Source organism: Chenopodium album, chromosome 21 (genome assembly GCF_948465745.1).
Source record: "Chenopodium album chromosome 21, dcCheAlbu1.1, whole genome shotgun sequence".
Taxonomy (NCBI): Eukaryota; Viridiplantae; Streptophyta; class Magnoliopsida; order Caryophyllales; family Amaranthaceae; genus Chenopodium; species Chenopodium album.
In genome coordinates, this window is record NC_137854.1 from 23,978,380 (window position 1) to 23,989,980 (window position 11,601).

Below are 11,601 nucleotides of genomic sequence, written 5' to 3' on the forward strand. Positions count from 1 at the left end.
ACACATGCAAACAAAGCTTTTTGAATCAAATGAAAGTCAAATGCATTCAACAAAGCTATTTAAGTAAAATGAAAGTCAAACATTTTCAACAAAGCTTTTACAATCAAATGAAAGTCAAATACATTCAAACAAAGGTTTTTGAATCAAATGAAAGTCAATTGCATTCCACAATGCTAATTGAGTCAAATGAAAGTCAAACACGTTCAACAAACCTAATTGAGTCAAATGAAAGTCAAACACATTCAAACAAAGCTTTTTGAATCAAATGAAAGTCAAATGCATTCAACAAAGCTGATTGAGTCAAATGAAAGTCAAACACTATCAACAAAGCTTTTAGAATCAAATGAAAGTTAAATACATTCAAAGAAAGCTTTTTGAATCAAATGAAAGTCAAATGCATTCAACAAAGCTAATTGAGTCAAATGAAAGTCAAATACTTTTAACAAAGCCTTTAGAATCAAATGAAAGTCAAATACATTCAAACAAAGCTTTTTGAATAAAATGAAAGTCAATTGCATTACACAATGCTAATTAAGTCAAATGGAAGTCATACACATTCAACAAAGCTAATTGAGTCAAATGAAAGTCAAACACATTCAAACAAAGCTTTTTAAATCAAATGAAAGTCAATTGCATTCCACAATGCTAATTAAGTCAAATGAAAGTCAAACACATTCAACAAAGCTAATTGAGTCAAATGAAAGTCAAACACATTCAAACAAAGCTTTTTGAATCAAATAAAAGTCAAATGCATTCAACAAAGCTAATTGAGTCTAATGAAAGTCAAACATTTTCAACAAAGCTTTTAGAATCAAATGAAAGTCAAATACATTCAAAGAATGGTTTTTGAATCAAATGAAAGTCAATTGCATTCCACAATGCTAATTAAGTCAAATGAAAGTCAAACACATTCAACAAAGCTTATTCAGACAAATCAAAGTCAAACATGTTCAAACAAAGCTTTTTGAGTCAAATGAAAGTCAATTGCATTCTACAATGCTAATTGAGTCAAATGAAAGTCAAACACATTCAATAAAGCTAATTGAGTCAAATGAAAGTCTAACACATTCAAACAAAACTAATTGAGTCAAATGAAGGTCAAACACTTTCAACAAAGCTTCTAAAATCAAATGAAAGTTAAATACATTCAAACAAAGCTATTTGAATCAAATGAAAGTCAATTGCATTCCACAATGCTTATTGAGTCAAATGAAAGTAAAACACGTTCAACAAAGCTAATTGAGTTAAATGAAAGTCAAACACATTCAAACAAAGCTTTTTAAATCAAATGAAAGTCAATTGCATTCCACAACGCTAATTGAGTCAAATGAAAGTCAAACACATTCACCAAAGCTAATTGAGTCAAATGAAAGTCAAACACATTCAAACAAAGCTTTTTGAATCAAATGAAAGTCAAATGCATTCAACAAAGCTAATTGAGTAAAATGAAAGTCAAACACTTTCAACAAAGCTTTTAGAATAAAATGAAAGTCAAATACATTCAAACAAAGCTTTTAGATTCAAATGAAAGTCAAATGCATTCAACAATGCTAATTGAGTCAAATGAAAGTTAAATACTGTTAACAAAGCTTTTAGAATCAAATGAAAGTCAAATACATTCAAACAAAGCATTTTGAATTAAATGAAAGTCAATTGCATCACACAATGCTAATTAAGTCAAATGGAAGTCATACACATTCAACAAAGCTAATTGAGTCAAATGAAAGTAAAACACATTCAAACAAAGCTTTTTAAATCAAATGAAAGTCAATTGCATTCCACAATGCTAATTGAGTCAAATGAAAGTCAAACACATTCACCAAAGCTAATTGAGTCAAATGAAAGTCAAACACATGCAAACAAAGCTTTTTGAATCAAATGAAAGTCAAATGCATTCAACAAAGCTATTTAAGTAAAATGAAAGTCAAACATTTTCAACAAAACGTTTACAATCAAATGAAAGTCAAATACATTCAAACAAAGGTTTTTGAATCAAATGAAAGTCAATTGCATTCCACAATGCTAATTGAGTCAAATGAAAGTCAAACACGTTCAACAAACCTAATTGAGTCAAATGAAAGTCAAACACATTCAAACAAAGCTTTTTGAATCAAATGAAAGTCAAATGCATTCAACAAAGCTGATTGAGTCAAATGAAAGTCAAACACTATCAACAAAGCTTTTAGAATCAAATGAAAGTTAAATACATTCAAAGAAAGCTTTTTGAATCAAATGAAAGTCAAATGCATTCAACAAAGCTAATTGAGTAAAATGAAAGTCAAACATTTTCAACAAAGCTTTTACAATCAAATGAAAGTCAAATACATTCAAACAAAGGTTTTTGAATCAAATGAAAGTCAATTGCATTACACAATGCTAATTAAGTCAAATGGAAGTCATACACATTCAACAAAGCTAATTGAGTCAAATGAAAGTCAAACACATTCAAACAAAGCTTTTTAAATCAAATGAAAGTCAATTGCATTCCACAATGCTAATTAAGTCAAATGAAAGTCAAACACATTCAACAAAGCTAATTGAGTCAAATGAAAGTCAAACACATTCAAACAAAGCTTTTTGAATCAAATAAAAGTCAAATGCATTCAACAAAGCTAATTGAGTCTAATGAAAGTCAAACATTTTCAACAAAGCTTTTAGAATCAAATGAAAGTCAAATACATTCAAAGAATGGTTTTTGAATCAAATGAAAGTCAATTGCATTCCACAATGCTAATTAAGTCAAATGAAAGTCAAACACATTCAACAAAGCTTATTCAGACAAATCAAAGTCAAACATGTTCAAACAAAGCTTTTTGAGTCAAATGAAAGTCAATTGCATTCTACAATGCTAATTGAGTCAAATGAAAGTCAAACACATTCAATAAAGCTAATTGAGTCAAATGAAAGTCTAACACATTCAAACAAAACTAATTGAGTCAAATGAAGGTCAAACACTTTCAACAAAGCTTCTAACATCAAATGAAAGTTAAATACATTCAAACAAAGCTATTTGAATCAAATGAAAGTCAATTGCATTCCACAATGCTTATTGAGTCAAATGAAAGTAAAACACGTTCAACAAAGCTAATTGAGTTAAATGAAAGTCAAACACATTCAAACAAAGCTTTTTAAATCAAATGAAAGTCAATTGCATTCCACAACGCTAATTGAGTCAAATGAAAGTCAAACACATTCACCAAAGCTAATTGAGTCAAATGAAAGTCAAACACATTCAAACAAAGCTTTTTGAATCAAATGAAAGTCAAATGCATTCAACAAAGCTAATTGAGTAAAATGAAAGTCAAACACTTTCAACAAAGCTTTTAGAATAAAATGAAAGTCAAATACATTCAAACAAAGCTTTTAGATTCAAATGAAAGTCAAATGCATTCAACAATGCTAATTGAGTCAAATGAAAGTTAAATACTGTTAACAAAGCTTTTAGAATCAAATGAAAGTCAAATACATTCAAACAAAGCATTTTGAATTAAATGAAAGTCAATTGCATTACACAATGCTAATTAAGTCAAATGGAAGTCATACACATTCAACAAAGCTAATTGAGTCAAATGAAAGTAAAACACATTCAAACAAAGCTTTTTAAATCAAATGAAAGTCAATTGCATTCCACAATGCTAATTGAGTCAAATGAAAGTCAAACACATTCACCAAAGCTAATTGAGTCAAATGAAAGTCAAACACATGCAAACAAAGCTTTTTGAATCAAATGAAAGTCAAATGCATTCAACAAAGCTATTTAAGTAAAATGAAAGTCAAACATTTTCAACAAAGCGTTTACAATCAAATGAAAGTCAAATACATTCAAACAAAGGTTTTTGAATCAAATGAAAGTCAATTGCATTCCACAATGCTAATTGAGTCAAATGAAAGTCAAACACGTTCAACAAACCTAATTGAGTCAAATGAAAGTCAAACACATTCAAACAAAGCTTTTTGAATCAAATGAAAGTCAAATGCATTCAACAAAGCTGATTGAGTCAAATGAAAGTCAAACACTATCAACAAAGCTTTTAGAATCAAATGAAAGTTAAATACATTCAAAGAAAGCTTTTTGAATCAAATGAAAGTCAAATGCATTCAACAAAGCTAATTGAGTAAAATGAAAGTCAAACATTTTCAACAAAGCTTTTACAATCAAATGAAAGTCAAATACATTCAAACAAAGGTTTTTGAATCAAATGAAAGTCAATTGCATTCCACAATGCTAATTGAGTCAAATGAAAGTCAAACACGTTCAACAAAGCTAATTGAGTCAAATGAAATTCAAACACATTCAAACAAAGCTTTTTGAATCAAATGAAAGTCAAATGCATTCAACAAAGCTGATTGAGTCAAATGAAAGTCAAACACTATCAACAAAGCTTTTAGAATCAAATGAAAGTTAAATACATTCAAACAAAGCTTTTTGAATCAAATGAAAGTCAATTGCATTACACAATGCTAATTATGTCAAATGAAAGTCAAACATTTTCAACAAAGCTTTTAGAATCAAATGAAAGTTAAATACATTCAAACAAAGGTTTTTGAATCAAATGAAAGTCAATTGCATTCCACAATGCTAATTGAGTCAAATGGAAGTCATACACATTCAACAAAGCTAATTGAGTCAAATGAAAGTCAAACACATTCAAACAAAGCTTTTTGAATCAAATGAAAGTCAATTGTATTCCACAATGCTAATTGAGTCAAATGAAAGTCAAACACATTCAACAAAGCTAATTGAGTCAAATGAAAGTCAAACACATTCAAACAAAGCTTTTTGAATCAAATGAAAGTCAAATGCATTCAACAAAGCTGATTAAGTCAAATGAAAGTCAAACACTATCAACAAAGCTTTTAGAATCAAATGAAAGTTAAATACATTCAAACAAAGCTTTTTGAATCAAATGAAAGTCAATTGCATTACACAATGCTAATTAAGTCAAATGGAAGTCATACACATTCAACAAAGCTAATTGAGTCAAATGAAAGTCAAACACATTCAAACAAAGCTTTTTGAATCAAATGAAAGTCAATTGCATTCCACAATGCTAATTGAGTCAAATGAAAGTCAAACACATTCAACAAAGCTAATTGAGTCAAATGAAAGTCAAACACATTCAAACAAAGCTTTTTGAATCAAATGATAGTCAAATGCATTCAAAAAAACTAATTGAGTCAAATGAAAGTCAAACACTTTCAACAAAGCTTATAGAATCAAATGAAAGTCAAATACATTCAGACAAAGCTTTTTGAATCAAATGAAAGTCAATTGCATTCCACAATGCTAATTGAGTCAAATGAAAGTCAAACACATTCAACATAGATAATTGAGTCAAATGACAGTCAAACACATTCAAACAAAGCTTTTCGAAACAAATGAAAGTCAATTGCATTCCACAATACTAATTGAGTCAAATGAAAGTCAAACACGTTCAACAAAGCTAATTGAGTCAAATGAGAGCCAAACACATTCAAACAAAGCTTTTTGAATCAAATGAAAGTCAAATGCATTCAACAAAGCTTATTGAGTCAAATGAAAGTCAAACACTATCAACAAAGCTTTTAGAATCAAATGATAGTCAAATACATTCAAACAAAGCATTTCGAATCAAATGAAAGTTAATTGCATTCCACAATGCTAATTGAGTCAAATGAGAGTCAAACATATTCAATAAAGCTAATTGAGTCAAATGAAAGTCAAAAACATTCAAACAAAGATTTTTGAATCAAATGAAAGTCAATTGCATTCAACAAAGCTAATTGAGTCAAATGAAAGTAAAAAACATTCAAACAAAGCTTTTTGAATCAAATGAAAGTCAATTGCATTCCAGAATGCTAATTGAGTCAAATGAAAGTAAAAAACATTCAACAAATCTAATTGAGTCAAATGAATGTCAAACACATTCAAACAAAGCTTTTTGAATCAAATGAAAGTCAAATGCATTCAACAAAGCTAATTGAGTCAAATGAAAGTCAAAAACTTTTAACAAAGCTTATAGAATCAAATGAAACTTAAATACATTCAAACAAAGCTTTTTGAATCAAATTAAAGTCAATTGCATTCCACAGTGCTTATTGAGTCAAATGAAAGTCAAACACATTTAACAAAGCTAATTCAGTCTAATGAAAGTCAAACACATTGAAAAAAAGCTTTTAAAAAGCTTGACTTTCATTTGACTCAATTAGCGTTGTGAATGCAATTGACTATCAGTTGACTCAAAACGCTTTGTTTGAATGTGTTTGACTTTCATTTGACTCAATTAGCTTTGGTGAATGTGTTTGACTTTCATTTGACTCAGTTACCATTGTGGAATGCAATTGACTTTCATTTGATTCAAAAAGCTTTGTGTGAATGTATTTCACTTTCATTTGATTCAAAAAGCTCTGTTGAAAGTGTTTGACTTTCATTTGACTCAATTAGCTTTGTTGAATGCATTTGACTTTCATTTTATTTAAAAAGCTTCATTTGAATCTATTTGACTTTCATTTGATTCTAAAAGCTTTGTTGAAATTCTTTGACTTTCATTTGACCCAATTAGCTTTGTGAATGCATTTGACTTTCATTTGATTCAAAAAGCTTTGTTTGAATATGTTTGACTTTCATTTGACTCAATTAGCTTTGTTGAATGTGTTTGACTTTCATTTGCCTTAATTAGCATTGTGGAATGCAATTGACTTTCATTTGAATTAAAAAGCTTTATTTGAATGTGTTTGACTTTCATTTGACTCAATTAGCTTTGTTGAATGTGTTTTACTTTAATTTGACTCAATTAGCATTGTGGAATGCAATTGACTTTCATTTGATTCAAAAAGCTATGTTTGAATGTATTTGGCTTTCATTTTATTCTAAACGATTTGTTGAAAGTGTTTGACTTTCATTTGACTCAATTAGATTTGTAGATTGGATTTGACTTTCATTTGATTCAAAAAGCTTTGTTTGAATGTGTTTGTCTTTCATTTGACACAATTAGCTTTGTTGAATGTGTTTGACTTTCATTTGACTTAATTAGCTTGTGGAATGCAATTGACTTTCATTTGATTTAAAAAGCTTTATTTGAATGTATTTGACTTTCATTCGACTCAATTAGCTTTGTTGAATGTGTTTGACTTTCATTTGATTCCATTAGCATTGTGTAATGCAATTGACTTTCATTTGATTCAAAAAGCTTTGTTTAAATGTATTCGACTTTCATTTGATTCTAAAAGCTTTGTTGAAAGTGTTTGACTTTCATTTGACTCAATTAGCTTTTTTGAATGCTTTTGACCTTCATTTGATTCAAAAAGCTTTGTTAAAATGTGTCTGACTTTCATTTGACTCAATTAGCTTTGTTGAATGTGTTTGACTTTCACTTGACTCAATTAGCGTTGTGAATGCAATTGACTATCAGTTGATTCCAAACGCTTTGTTTGAATGTGTTTGACTTTCATTTGACTCAATTAGCTTTGGTGAATGTGTTTGACTTTCATTTGACTCAATTACCATTGTGGAATGCAATTGACTTTCATTTGATTCAAAAAGCTTTGTGTGAATGTATTTCACTTTCATTTGATTCTAAAAGCTCTGTTGAAAGTATTTGACTTTCATTTGACTCAATTAGCTTTGTTGAATGCATTTGACTTTCATTTGATCAAAAAAGCTTTGTTTGAATGTGGTTGAGTTTCATTTGACTCAATTAGCTTTGGTGAATGTGTTTGACTTTCATTTGACACAATTAGCATTGTGGAATGCAATTGACTTTCATTTTATTTAAAAAGCTTCATTTGAATCTATTTGACTTTCATTTGATTCTAAAAGCTTTGTTGAAATTCTTTGACTTTCATTTGACCCAATTAGCTTTATGAATGCATTTGACTTTCATTTGATTCAAAAAGCTTTGTTTGAATGTGTTTGACTTTCATTTGACTCAATTAGCTTTGTTGAATGTGTTTGACCTTCATTTGACTTAATTAGCATTGTGGAATGCAATTGACTTTCATTTGATTTAAAAAGCTTTATTTGAATGTGTTTGACTTTCATTTGACTCAATTAGCTTTGTTGAATGTGTTTTACTTTAATTTGACTCAATTAGCATTGTGGAATGCAATTGACTTTCATTTGATTTAAAAAGCTATGTTTGAATGTATTTGGCTTTCATTTTATTCTAAACGATTTGTTGAAAGTGTTTGACTTTCATTTGACTCAATTAGATTTGTAAATTGGATTTGACTTTCATTTGATTCAAAAAGCTTTATTTGAATGTGTTTGTCTTTCATTTGACTCAATTAGCTTTGTTGAATGTGTTTGACTTTCATTTGACTTAATTAGCATTGTGGAATGCAATTGACTTTCATTTGATTTAAAAAGCTTTATTTGAATGTATTTGACTTTCATTTGACTCAATTAGCTTTGTTGAATGTGTTTTACTTTCATTTGACTCAATTAGCATTGTGGAATGCAATTGACTTTCATTTGATTCAAAAAGCTTTGTTTGAATGTATTTGACTTTTATTTGATTCAAAAAGCTTTGTTAAAATGTGTCTGACTTTCATTTGAAAAAATTAGCTTTGTTGAATGTGTTTGACTTTAATTTGACTCAATTAGCATGGTGGAATGCAATTAACTTTCATTTCATTCAAAAAGCTTTGTTTGAATGTATTTGACTTTCATTTGATTCTAAAAGCTTTGTTGAAAGTGTTTGAATTTCATTTGACTCAATCAGCTTTGTTGAATGCATTTGACTTCATTTGATTCAAAAAGTTTTGATTAAATGTGTTTGACTTTCATTTGACTCAATTATCTTTGTTGAATGCGTTTTACTTTCATTTCACTTAATTAGCATTGTGGAATGCAATTGACTTTCATTTGATTCAAAAAGCTTTGTTTGAATGTGTTTGACTTTCATTTGACTCAATTAGCTTTGTTGAATGTGTATGACTTACATTTGACTAAAATAGCATTGTGTATTGCAATTGACTTTCATTTGATTCAAAAAGCTTTGTTTGAATGTATTTGACTTTCATTTTACTCAATTAGCTTTGTTGAATGCATTTGACTTTCATTTGATTCAAAAAGCTTTGTTTGAATGTGTTTGACTTTCATTAGACTCAATTAGCTTTGTTGATTGTGTTTGACTTTCATTTGACTCAATATGCATTGTGGAATGCAATTGACTTTCATTTGATTCAAAAAGCTTTGTTTGAATGTATTTAACTTTCATTTGATTCTATAAGCTTTGTTGAAAGTGTTTGACTTTCATTTGACTCAATTAGCTTTGTTGAATGTGTTTAGGGTAAAAATACCCCAGGTACGTGGCCCAATCTCATAGTGACACGTGGCCCAATAAACAGGCGACACGTGGCCCTATGAGAATGTGACACGTGTCCACTTGTCATGGTGACACCTGTCAGGCATCTCTAAATGCCCCAATGCTGCAATCGGAATGAGAAAAGAGCCCTGATGACCTCAGGCCCAAATCCCGAGAAAACCTTGAAAGCCGTAAAACGGCGCCCCCCACGACACGTGGCGACCTCTGATTGCGCAGCCAATCACGTCACGAAATTCTAGGGCATAAACCCTAGAGGGGAACATGTTCCCACCCCTATAAATACCCCAATCATTTATGATGGGAGGGGGGATTGTGACATAACATAAATATAGAGCATTAAAGAGCTCCAACTTCTCTCTACTTTCTCTCTCTAGCCTTTTCCGTTTCCGTTCACTAACTTGAGCGTCGGAGGCGAATATTCCGTACACCAGAATATTCGTTATTTTGCAGGTGTCCGAGTCTTTGTCAGTAGAGCGTGACCAGTATCCGAGGGAATCACAAAAAACCCCGAAACATTTGGCGCCGTCTGTGGGGATACTCGTCCGTTATGGCAATAGATGGTCAGACACCTAATTCTGGACCTCGTCCAGGCGAAGATGGATATGTAGAGGACGTACATACTACCATACACTCAAGCAATCCTTTGACTGCCTCATTTGAAGAGGCCGAACAACTTCCTGTCACCCCAGCTACCCTAATGGCCGAGCTGACTAAGCTCCGCAAGGAGTTGGCGGCTACCCAGCAAAAGGGGAGAGGGGGCACTTCCAAGAAAGCCAACAACAAGACCAATGCAACTGATGCTGGTAACACCCCATTCCGTCGTCCGCACGGAAGGTCTCCCCGAGTCCCACGGACCAACTTGTCTTGCCTGCTGGCGAAAACACAGTCGGCTGGGGGGACGGGCAGACAGCCAAAAAGAGTTGAGACTGAGCCGTCACAGCGTTTCAAGGACGCAAGGGACTACATTCGGCACAAGCAAAGGGAGAGGGCCGCATACTCTGACACAGCCTCTACTCCAACCATGCCGGAGGAAGTCTCCAACCAATCTTTCTCCCAATACACCAACACGGCTGCTTCCAGCAAGAGTCATACTATTACTCCCCGTCCAATTCAGCCATTGCAGTATCAGTCCCCTCAAGTACTCAATGGGTTGATACAACCAACTCCCCAAGTTTTTGGGCAATATGGGCCGTATGGTCAGATGTTCGGCCAGACTCCTTACCTGGCTGGAACGTCCGCTCAGCCTCAGCCTATCGATTGGCAGATGCGTTTGTTGAATTTGGGAGATAAGCCGCCTCCGTTTTCGCAAGATATACTAGCATCCCCTCAACCAGCAAAGGTGAAGAATGTACTAGTGGGTGCCTATGATGGTACGGGCAACCCAGAAGAGCATGTTACCTCGTACAGGAACTTGATGTACTTGCAAAGTGTAGATGATGCTACATGGTGCAGATGCTTCCCGGCCACTCTCAAAGGGGTGGCCCAGGACTGGTTTAACAGCCTCCCAGCCGGATGCATCAATTGCTTTACCACCCTCAGTTTGTTGTTTGTGGGAAACTTCTCATACAACATCCCACCAAGAAAGACAAGTCTCAACTTGGCTACAATTGTCCAAGGAAAGAATGAAGGACTACGTTCGTACGTCCAAAGGTTTAACCAAGAAAAAGCCCAAATTCATAATCTTCCGGACGAAATGGCTTACTCAGAATTTCTCCGGGGATTAAGGCATAATGGTTTTAAGTTTGATTTGGTAAGAAAAAAGATTCGGTCATACGCAGGTGTATTGCGGGAAGCCGAAGCCTATATTGAGGCCGCGGATTTTTGTTCGCTCACCAAATCAGAACAGCCGGCCAAGGGGGCTGAGAAGAAACAATTTTCTCAGCAAAACTCGGCCGGTCGAAAGAAAGAAGGGAACAAAAGAAAAGAAATCTGGGTAGCTGATGACCAGCAACCCAAGTCAAAGAAAAGCAAGACATACGAGCCTCAGTATGAGTTCAACAAGGATGGTTACTCTATTTTGATGGAGATAAAAGACAAGTTTGAGTTTGAGAAGCCTCAGCCTTTGAGAGGCTCGGCCCAGTACAGAAACAAAAACAAGTATTGTCATTACCACAAGGATGTGGGTCATGACACGAACGAGTGTATCAACTTGAAGAGACTGTTGGATAAGTTGGCCGACAAGGGTCTGCTGAAACCCTACGTGACCAAGTCCAAATTCACCTTCAAGCGGACAGACAACACGTCCGAGAAAAAGCAACAAAGTGAAAAGAAGAATGACAAGGAAGATGATGGG